The sequence below is a fragment of the Teleopsis dalmanni genome, chromosome 1 (assembly GCF_002237135.1).
Source record: "Teleopsis dalmanni isolate 2A chromosome 1, ASM223713v2, whole genome shotgun sequence".
Classification (NCBI taxonomy): Eukaryota; Metazoa; Arthropoda; class Insecta; order Diptera; family Diopsidae; genus Teleopsis; species Teleopsis dalmanni.
In genome coordinates, this window is record NC_051846.1 from 110967804 (window position 1) to 110978414 (window position 10611).

A 10611-nucleotide genomic window follows, 5' to 3' on the forward strand; every position below is an offset into this window, starting at 1 on the left:
AGTACTGGATCAATTGATATAGGCGCTCATTATCAACCTGCTCAGCAGCAGATCAATACATCACTTGAAACATTTAATATGTCAAAATCACAAGGTGGGAAATATTGTTATGTTTTAAAAATATATAAGCAAATATATAAATTAAATATTATTGATTATTTATTTGGATTCCCATATAAAAACGGAACACATTAATCAAATAATAAACGTAATTAAATTAATATCGATGTTTATACTTATAAATATGAAAATTAATATCACATTTTCTTACGTGTTTACCCATTTGCGGTTTTGTAATAAGCGATAATTTAAATTTTTAATTATTAATAATTTAAATAAACTTACATATGTTCTGGCACACAGGTTGAAATGCATTAAAACGTGAATGAGTAAAAAGCATTACGCACACACTTTGAAGGTTAATATTGTATATAAAAAATCATTTGCCAATTATTTTAAATAATTCAAATAAAAAACCAACATAACAATAATACTGCCGCTTATAAACTTATGTTGTGACATGTAATCCATGGTATGTTGTCGTTAGATGTTAACACGAGAGTTCCGATTATAACAAATACTTGTTCCAAATATCATTTAGCACGTAACCGTTCAAATAGTAGGACCACCTTCGTCTAGAGCGCCGTTTTTTAGAGCTGAAATCTGTATCCATTTATATCGTATACTTCATTTGCAGAAGTAATTCTAGATTTAAACAAAGCTCTTTCTAAATTTTTAAGATAAATTATTTCCCACCTAAAATTTTTTCCTTCATATTAAGAGAATATTTCATTATACTGTCTACTTTTATGTAGACAGTATTCCTAATACAAAATAACTTTTTTTGTTTAAATAGTAAAACACAAATTAAGTTGAATAATATTTTGTTAGTTAAATTTTTTCTTATAAATGCATATATTATTGTTTACAATATAATTAAAATCGAAGGTACTCCCTTCGAACTCATTTCTCTAAGACTTAATGACGTGAAAAATAGATACATGAGGAGATACTTTTATAAGTAACTGTAAGGTTCTGAAATACTACATTAACGGTATTATAACCAAAAATATTTTTTTTTCAAATGAAACATTAAAATTAAAACTTGAAATTCAATTTTTCGAAATAAGGGAAAGAGTTGAGAAGTAATTCACTTCATAGGTATTATTTTTATATATATGTACTTGTATTACAAACGTTCATTATCTATTCAGAAAACATATCCGAAAGTTTTAATATTAAAGGAATTTTTTTTAAACTTATTTATTGAGTTGGTAAATCTTCTTCTGGACCCAACAATAACTACTAAAATTTTTAAATTTGTATAGATTTAGAATACAACAGTGATTGCTTTATAAGTTCTTTTTTTAAAGTATGAATTGTTTCTTATGAGATTTAATATTTTTCAATTTTAATTGATTAAATATTAAGTTGTTATTTAGAGGCCAGAGTAATCTATGAGTCTAAGTACGTTAAAAGTTTCTATATTTTTGCCCGACTTTCATAATAACATAGGTAGGTATTTGCTGCAGTGCTTATATGGTAGATCGTTTCTTATCCTTGATTATTTTCTTGATTAATTGGAGTTTTGAAATATTATCTAAATCTATGCTCTTTCGATCTTTATCTTCATCATCTATTTATTGTTAATAAATTCAGTATATGCTATGTATATTATTAGCACTTTCCGAAACAAGGAATGCGTTGTTGACGTTGTATTATAATGTGTAATGCGTACTTTGTAAAATCTACTACAAATAAAATATAAGATGTAATGCTGATATCACGGCCTGTCTTAAGCAGTTTAGGCCTAACTTCAAATTAAGTAATACAAAATAAAATGTTTTTAAATTAAATTCAAATAGCTGCTGCGTTGATATCAAGTTTCTTGGATTAAATGTCTACAACTTCAATACAATAACATATAATTATCCAACGTAATTTGTTTTAATTTTTTTGAATTTTGATGTTACCGTTCTCAATCTGTATGAATGTTTTTAGTTCTGACATACCAGGATGCTTATGTGATTAGTACCGTATTCTTGATTGAGTTGTTTCTGAGAGTTTCTAGGTTTGATTAACTAACGTTACCAAATACTTAGAGGCCATCTAAATTGAAAGCCTATTAGGTAACATAATCCACTAAGTTATTGATATGGTATTTAGAATAATTATCGGAAAAGTTCTTCTATTGAGGGTGAAGGTAAAATTGAGACAATTTTTTTCATTAATACATCATTGGATTAATCAGGTTTATTTCACTATCTGAATACAGTAATTTAATTCTCGTAACATAATTTGCTGATCAAAACTTGCTGATTAAATTATAGTAATTTAAAATTGCAGATCAAAACTATTCCCATATACATTGTGACCGAAAAGCTTTCGGAAATTCTCATTTAAAATTCGCGCGCTGTATATTTTTCGATATTTTAAGTTTATGTAGTTTGGCAGCACTGTCCTTAATTACTATGCCAAAAATGAGCGCGATATGTCAGACAGTTCGTTTACGGCAGCTGTTTAAACCAGTTCACCTCAGTAGTGCGTTGCGAAAAAAACAATGGAAAAAAATATTGAACAAAGAGTTTGCATCAAATTTTGTTTTTCGAACGAAATTTCGTGTGCAGAATCTTTGCGAATGCTACAAAAGGCTTATGGGGAATCAGTTTTATCGAAAACTCAAGTTTATGAGTGGTACAAAGCCTTTCAGGACTGTCGTACGACCGTCGAAGACATGCCGCGTTCTGGACGACCTTCGACCTCTACCCCCGACGAAAACATTGAAAAGGCAAAGGAAATCGTGTTCCAAAATCCTCATGTGAGTGTTAGAGAGATAGCACGAGAGCTAGGCATCGGTCGTGAGATGGCTCGTTTGATTTTGGTGGACAATTTGTGTATGCGACGTGTCAACGCTCGGCTTGTTCCGATTCACCTCAATTTGTTCAACATTATCAACGATTTTAAGGCCAAACATTCAATAAATACCATCGAACAGCCACCGTATTCACCTGATCTTGCACCGTGTGACTTTTTCCTGTTTCCCAACCTCAAATTACCACTCAGAGGAACGCGTTTTGAATCCATAGAAGACGTAAAACAGAATTCGCAGAGGGAACTCAAAGCCATACCGGAAATCGCCTATAAAAAATTTTTTGATGATTGGAAGAAACGTTGGCATTTGTGTATCGCTTCTAATGGAGCATATTTTGAAGGAGATAAAATAAATATTGATGAAGATTAAGAATTTTGCGTTTTATTTATTTATTTCCGGAAACTTTTCGGTCACAATGTACACATGTCGATTCATGTTAAATAAAATATAAGTAAGCTGTATGTAGCTCATTACTTAATTACTTTTTATTATTTCCAATTTATTTTAATTATTATTTTATTATTTAGTTCACATATTAATTTTTAATCATTACGGTTACCTTAATTGTTAAGATTATATAAATTGTACAATAATTATATTCATTTATTTAAAAATCTTCGCACATAAATACATTATGAATCCTTTCAATAATTTCAGGGACCGAAAATAACAGTTATTTTAAAATTTTTTATGAAAAAAAGCAGCAACAAAAAGTTGTCTAAACTCTTATTTAAGTAAATAGTTATCATTCTAATAACTTTTATCCTTAATATTATGCATGCTTTTTATATATGAGCTTTTTAAAATAAAACTCAAAAAATAATAATTAAATTTGATTTTTATTATATTCATCAAAAATAATAATTATTATATGCCTTTTATTTTTTTCGCGCAGAAATAACTCTTAAAATTTGCTTCTTATTTTAAAACGCACAAATAACTGGTACACTTGCGTTATATAATATAAAAAGCAAGAGTATCGCGCAAATTCTGCGCGATATTTTTAAAATGAAATATAAAATGCAATTTTCATACAAGTAGTTTTGCAATTCCATAGAAAATTTTGAAAGGTTGGTGCAGGTAAAGATTTAGTCTCATTTTTTGTTTTTGTATTTTGGATTATATATTTTTATTTTACTTTCGTATTTTGTAGGAGAAGCAAAATTTTATGTAAAAGTACAAAAAACAAAAAACTAAACTAAATCTTTACCTGACCAACCTTTTCAAACATTTTCTATGAATTGCAAAAACAACTACCTTGTTGAAAATTGCATTTATATTTTCATTTAAAAATACTCTTGCTTTATATTATATAACGCAAGTATACCAGTTATTTGTGCGTTTTAAAATAAGAAGCAAATTTTAAGAGTTATTTCTGCGCGAAAAAATTAAAAGGCATATAATAATTATTATTTTTGATGAATATAATAAAAATCAAATTTAATTATTATTTTTTGAGTTTTATTTTAAAATGCCTATGATAACAGTTATAAGATGATTTTTATTTTTTTTATGATAACTGTTACGGTCCCTGAATAATTTAATTAATTGATGATAGCTTCATTATTTTTGATAAATTATTTATCGATAAATTATTTATTCATAAATTATTATATATTACGACCAATATTCAATTAGTTTTTATATTTGTTACTGAGCTTAGGCCGTTTATTTAACAAATAAATTTATAAAAATGTTTTTTAAATAAAATAAAAAATTACACTTTTTAAAATGTGTTAAATATTTAATTATATTTTAATTTTTATACAATATTATTCATACTACAAATATTTCAGTCTACTTCGTAAACTATCTTCAGTGTATAATAATAATAAGCAAAGAAAGTAATTACATATTTAGATACATATAAATAAACATATAAACATATATATATGTATATTTATACATATATGTATATATATATATTTTTTTGTTTATGAATTTGTTTTTTTGTACTATGTTTTTGGCGAAAGCCGAATTGATGGTCAGGGATGAGTCTGTATTGTTACATAATCGGTGCAAGGCGCTTTAGAAACAGAATTTTCATAACTTTCGGCAGGATCGGAAGCAGACTTATTGGGTGATATGATTTAACGTTTTCTCTAGGCTTTTCTCTGGTTTCGGTATCATGGAAATTTACGCTATGCTCCACTGTGGCGGAATAAACCCCCTTATTATCACAACGTTAATTAGATGAGTGAAAAATACAAATCCATTTGGTGGTAGCTGCTGCAGGGCCATGTCTGTGATCAAAACGTATCCCGGAACTTTTTTACTTTTAACTTGGCTATTACATCCCTAATTCCATTAATAGAATATCTATTAATTGAAAATTCTAATTGGTAAGGCTCTTGTAGAAAATTTATCCTTTGTTTCATTATATCAGGCATATTTTCATTATCATTTGGTTTAAAGACCTGGTCCAAATGTAACGGGAAAGTTTTTGCTTTTTCAATATCGCTTTTAGTCTATGAGTTATCTATTTTGCGTATAGGTGGTTATTCTTCTACTTTATAAGAAGCACTTTAACGAGTTTACATAATTTGTTTAAGCGAGTTTTATCCGCTGGGAATCTCGTCTTTCGCCAATGTTTTCTCATCCTACGCTTTTCTTTGATTAGGTGTCTAATGTTAAATGGATATTTTTGCTTAACACTTTTTGTAAACGGTGAAGCTAATTGCCAGGCAGATATTTGGACAGATTCAGTTTTTAATCGGACTTTGGTATTTCGACCAATTGTAATTAGTTAACGGTAACTGTTGCAGCCAGTATTTTTGTTATGAAGAATACAATTTCCCGTAATTTCACAAGAGACATTGAGAATGATTATTATTGGCGAGTGGTCAGATGACTAGTCAAAATTGAACTTACAGGTAGTTGTTTCAATACATACCCCTTTGATACTGCAAAATCAATTAAGTCAGGTATATTTCTTTTATCTGTTGGCCAGTATGTGGGCTCACCAGTTGAAATTGTGCGGAGTTTGCGTTCATTAATTGCTTCGAAAAGTTTTCTTTCTTTTTGGGATATTAGGCGGGAACCCCATTTTAAGTGTTTGACATTAAAATCTCCGCCTACTAGAAACCTAGATCCAAGCAACTGAAAAAATGATATGCACATATTCTTCGAAATACTGTGACGTGGTGGGCTGTAGAGTGATGAGAAAGTCATATTGTTTGTACTACAATGTTTGTTGCCCGAATTTCATTTGAGCAATATGGTTTTACTTCATAATGTTTTATCGATTTCCTTATGAGGATCGCAGAGCCACCATCTGCTTTACCATTGGGATGCATTGTGTGATGAAGTTCGTAGTTCGGAATTTAAAAGAAATTACGCGTCGTAAAATGGGTTTCTGATACCAGCATTATGTCGACCTGATTTATTTTTAAGAATGTTTTTATTTCGACAGAATGTTATGATAGACCATTTGCGTTCCATATAACTACTAATAAATCAAGAATTTTGTTTATTTGTCAAGTTAATCAGTAAATTGGTCATTACTACGATTTGTTGCATCATTTGCTTCAACAGCGTTGTCAATTCTTCCACAAAATTATTTAAAATTGGTGAAAGCTTCTCCCCTATTGTGCTACTGGTGTCTGATTTCACTATTTGTGCGAATGTTTGTGATGGATGAGAATTCTTCATGTAATTTTTGGTTAGAAAAGACAGACGATTTTCTTGAATTTGAAGTTCCGGTGCCTTAGGCCTTAATTGGGGATATATTTTCTTCTGCATGTTTTTATAGATTTGACATCCTTTGTAGTTGGCAGGATGATTTCCCTCACATAAAACACATTTGACATCATTGGGTCTGCTTTTCCTTTTACAATTTACAGAAGCATGGTTTCCAGCGCACTTGATACACTTCGGTTTGCGGTGATAGTGTGTCCATACTGCTGGCAGTTTGCACATTGAGGGATTTTAAGTTTCGGGTCAGGTTATTCGAATATAACTATAGTGTACAAGAGTTTGTTAATCAAGTAAATATCCTTATTGTATAGGTTTGGAGCAAGTTCGATAATAAACATGGGAAGAGGTTCTCCTGACCTTCTACGTTTAATGTTCTAAACATTTACAGCCTTATGTTCAAGCTCCAGAAGAGCATTTTTGATTTTATCAGTTGAGTGATGCAAATTTTTCAATATGACTCTTAAACTGCGCTCAGTTTTTTGTTTGTGAGTGTAGAATTCTGTATTTTTGAGCTTCAACTGTTTTACAATGCTTACGTAAGAGTCAGATGTAGAAGGTTGAACTCTTACTTGACTTGGATTTAGTACATTTAATTTGAATTGATTAGGCGCATGTTCGTTTAATAGATCTATTACAGGCTTGATGCAATGTAACTTATCAATAAATATTGGTGGAGGTTTCAGTACTTTTGAAGAGGTATCATTATTTTTTAACGATTCTTCATTTATTTCATTGTCATCTACCTGTAGGTCTGCGTTTGGGTTTAGTTTGACAGGTCCATTCAGCCAGTATGAATATAGCTTGGTTTGTTTTTGGCTTGTTTGGTTTTTACTTGGACTATCGCGTTGACGTTTACGATTATTAACTGCTGTCCAAGTGTTATTAATAGAGGTAGCGTTTCTGCTGACTACAGCTTGATACGACCCTTTGTCTTGGAGAAGTTCATTTTTTTCTTCATTACACAATTTTTGAAGCTGTTGTTGAAGTTGTAGAATTTGTTGTTGTGTATTCTTCACCTAGACTGATTTAGCTGTTTTCACTTTTAGATGACCCGAAGTCGCATTGCTTGGTACTTGTCGTGTGTTCATGTTAATTTCATTTGATATCGTTGCATGTTGTTTTGGAGAAATATGTTTTAAATTTTCGTTTTTATTATTGATTCATTTCATTTCATTAACAATGGCAATTTCACTAGCTATTTTTGATATACTTGTTTCAGTTTTTGATTTTTCTAAAGGTTTGGTTGAATAATAATCTATTGTTTTAGTGTCATCTATGTTTAGTGTTATATAGCCATTTAGGCCATTTTCACTTATTAGAGAGTGCCGACGTATTATTTGGTTTATTTTATTATTTTTTAATTATTTAAAATTTCAAATTTATAAATAAATAAATTTATTTTTGTTTGAATTCAATATTTTTTTTTTTTTACTTAAGATTTATTAAATGTTTTGAGTGTGCTTTCGCGTATTTATTAATTTAGGTATATAGCATTAGTTAATTACAGAACTATATTATTACACAATTACACGATTTTGTAAGTTACAATTGGTTTAGTTTTTTTGACTGTTTCCAACACTTTTCATTTTAAGGTTTAGAGCCTTATTTACTGTCTTTATCAGCTGTTTTTAAATGTGTGTGAATTTGAGACCAATAAACAAATTCAAAAACAAAGCAATTCTACAAAGCCAAAATTAACTTTTTTTACATAAAAACAATATAATTATATTAAAATATTTTTAAGTTAAGTCGGGCACTATTATTTTTATAAATTTTGTAAAGAGTCACTGTCTCAATTATTTGTGATAAGTTTATATTACTTTTTGCTTTATAAACTTGCAAAAAGAACATCATGTATACCACGTAATCTGAGGTGGTATCAAATAATGTATTTTCTTACTTCGTTACACTGACTATTAGGCACATAAATCAATAATCAGGTATTTATGACGAAAGGCTTGCAGGCACATAAACCGCTAGCCAAGTAAGTAAATAATTTTTATTTATTGCTACAGTGGTTAAAAGGCACATCTACCAATAACCAAATTTTGTTTTTGAAGGAAAGACGATTGTTTTCGTTCTCGAGTTTTATTATCAATATTGTTACCTTATATAGTATAGAATTACTTACTAAGCATAATAATATTTACAATTATTGATAACTAAAATAATAATTTAAATTTCACATATTGCTGCATAAGCATAAATACAATATGTGAAGCTATTGAACTTATAAACGTAAACAATGTATTTAATATTTACAATATTTATTTGCTGCATAAGTGTAACTACAAGCGAGCTAAAATATGTTAGGTTTGTTAAACTTAACACATCAGAATACGCATATGATATATGAATCTGGGTTTAAGAAAACTAATTAAGATTCCTTTGTATATTAGAACAAGAGACATGCACAGAAATCTAAGGATCGACTCAGTAAAAAAATAATTCAAGGACAGGACCCTAAAATTATTTACAAAAGTTGATACGTTGCCCAGCCCCGCCCTAACAAACCTTAAGTCCACCTCAGGACGCACAGGAAGATAAATAAATGATAATAGTCCTAGTATAGTTAAAGCTTAGTGTGGGGCAGGGATAAGCCCCCAACCACAAAAGAGTAAAAATGCGCAATAGCACTAACTCAAATCACAACAACAACAATACATTCAAAAAACCATAAAATTTGAAATTAAAATCAAAAAAAAGAAAAAATTTTAAATGAACAAACAATGGACGATAAATTATAATTTTAAATTTATTAATTATATATTAAATTTTTCTATGGTTGATGAGAGACCTGCAAATGTGTGTAAGACCCTCTATGTTTTTTTTTGTAGTTTAGTCTCTGATTGTCCGGAACTTTAATAATGTGTAACATTTCCAGCATTAGTCTACGTCTGTAATTTGGTTCTTTGTTGACGATCTGTACTTCTTCAAAATTTGGAGTATGGTTCACCATAGAGGAATGGGTTGCTATTGCTGTCTTTTGCTCATTGGGAGTTGATCTGCTCTTTTTGTCGTGTTTGTGACCAGCGATTCTCGTCCTAAGTTTTTTTTTTTGTTGCACCAACATATACCTACTGGCATATGTTAGACTCGTCACCTCCAAATGGAATTTTGTATATGACATCATGCTCATTTAATTTGTCCATTGAAGTTTTTGGATTGAAATGATTTTACCTTTCATGCCAGCTAAAAGGTATGAAATAGAAAACAGAGCACAGTCGCTCAACTAATTATTGTGTTTTGCGCATAATTTTTAACCGATTTTGCTCATCAGTATCTTATTAAAAAGATATTTTAATTATCTATCAAATAAGTATATATTAATAACTGTTGAAACAAGTAACAAAGATAAAAAATGACATTGAATTGAAAAATTTCTGTTTTTTGTACTGAAAACCCAACTTTGTTCGAGTGGCGCAACGTCATTTTTAATCCTATTGTTCCAAAACTTTGGGAATATCATTTTTTTGGTCAATGTCATATTCCTAGGGGGTGCGCTCATTCAAAACTTCATTTTTAATTTTTTCCCTTATAACGTGAGCCACCCTAATGGTACAGCCTTTATTATTTGCGGTATTAGTTCCCCTGGAATTCCTACCTTTATTTAAGTTTGAAGAATTTATGGCTTTTCTTCGCATTATTAACCAGACATTGAATTGCTTGCTGAGAAATAGTAAAAGCAGGGATATTTTGACTATTGCATAAATATTCACCAGACAATTTTTGTCAAACGACTAATTGCTAATGCATTGCATAAGAAAATGAATAAACAATATGTAATTTGCTTATAAGCAATAGTAAAAATGGCAAACTGGTTTCATTTTGAATGCTGGCTAATAGTCGATTTTACATATTTGAGTATTATACATACGTTTGGATTATATGCAACGTTATCGTTTATGTATTAGTCGCTATTTTTTTGCTTTAAGCGAATGTGTATAGATTTCTTCTTCTTGTTTTTGTTTTAAGGAAATGTGTATACATTACTTTATTCTTGGTTACAGGCGGATAAAAAGTTAATACATAGGGTACAAAAA